We start from the raw sequence: 1,644 nt of genomic DNA, 5'->3' as shown, positions 1-1,644 counted from the left end.
CCCTCCTGTTTCTTACTGTTTCTCAGTTTCACATGTAGAGCTTTCCAAATTGAATCAGTAATCTCTGCTTTTTAGAGCAACAGCTCCAGTTGAGGGCACTGATTCCTTCAGGAAGCACCAGACTCCTGGGCTAGCTCAGCTTCCTCACCACAAAAGCTCCCTGCAGCAATGCCAGGAAGACGAGGATCACTTTTTCACTGAGGCACCAGGGCCACCACCTCATCACCACTGCACTTTTCTTGCAAGCAAATGTAAGGGCAGCTCACAGAGTTCAGTCACCTGCCTACCCAGAACCCGTTCCTTCCCAGGAGCTGCTGGTAGCTCAGGGATTTGGTGGAAGTTGTTTCAGCTTTTCCAGACACAAGGGAAGCAGCAGCAGCACTCTCAGACAGAATGCTTTTTCCTTCAAACCAAAGGATCAGCTGGCCATTAGACACTATTCTTCTCCTTTTAAAATTGCGATCAATTTCAACATAGCAACTCTGTAGCTAAAACTATCAGAAGTGATCCCAGACTAGTGAGTCAACTCTTGCATAAAGAAGTTAATTTAGAAAACTTCAAGCCAAGGACAAAAATACATTTGGATAAAGTTGGAGATACTCGTTTCCAAAGCAATTACTGAAGGAGGCAATAACACAAAATCAAGTTCAGCTCTCCATTCCTACCTCAACAAATCCAATACTTGCAGCAGGAACATGTAGAGAGCAGGAACACACAGGTCACTGATCAGTAAAGCACAATACAGAGTCTCTAGATATAAAAATAACAGAACCTTTCACTGGTTTTCCATAACAGTCTCCCTCCAGATAAACTGGTTGCAAGTGGCAGAGGGCACTGGCACTTAGCCATCAATTTTATACTTTAAGTGCATAATACAGTAATTAGTGCTTTTCAAGTCAATGAGAGGCCCAGAGCAACAACAGGATACAGCACTGCTGGGAAGTTCAGGACATTGCCCGCTGCCTTCCCTGGAAAGGCTGTACAGCAATAGCTCAACCAGCTCCCAGGCTCTGCAGCACTGGCAGGCAACACTGGGAAGTCTGTGGCTGATTCCTGCTCACACCATCCCAGTGCAGTGACACAGCACCTGGCCAGCTTTCCCAAAACTCCCTCTGAACACCTGTGGAACAGGTGTTCAGCCAGAACAAGCCAAGCTTTGTCTCCTTAGCTTCATGCTCCAGCTCAGCTGTGACTGTTTCTTACACCATTTCCCCCTCCGTGTGCTCCAGGGGCTCCAGGACTCAGAGCCAGCCGTCAGTAACACCTCCCTGAGCAGCCCACTGAGATCAGCTTTGACTTCTCTGAGGGAAATACCCGATGCCCACGAGCAGCCACTGGTTTTGTTATCGTCACTACACCACACAACTGCTTTTCAGCTACGCTCAGGGATTAAGCCAAGATTCCCTGTCAGAAATACTGCACAGGAATCTGGGATTAAGATGACGTGCATTGTATCAGATGAGCCTACGAGAGAAGGCGCATGGGGAAAAGAGAGCTTTTAGAGATGGAAACGTGAGCCAGCTGCTGGAGCAGATTACATGCTCCAGTAACTCTTTTTCCTGCTATTTCCCTTCCTTCTGGTCCCTGTGCACGTGAGTTACATTAGATGCTCTCCCTGGAAAAACTGGGCTCATTGGGACAAGA

Source organism: Sylvia atricapilla, chromosome 6 (assembly GCF_009819655.1).
Source record: "Sylvia atricapilla isolate bSylAtr1 chromosome 6, bSylAtr1.pri, whole genome shotgun sequence".
Lineage (NCBI taxonomy): Eukaryota > Metazoa > Chordata > Aves > Passeriformes > Sylviidae > Sylvia > Sylvia atricapilla.
The sequence above is the reverse complement of the archived record's forward strand: the minus strand, read 5'-3'. Positions refer to the sequence as shown.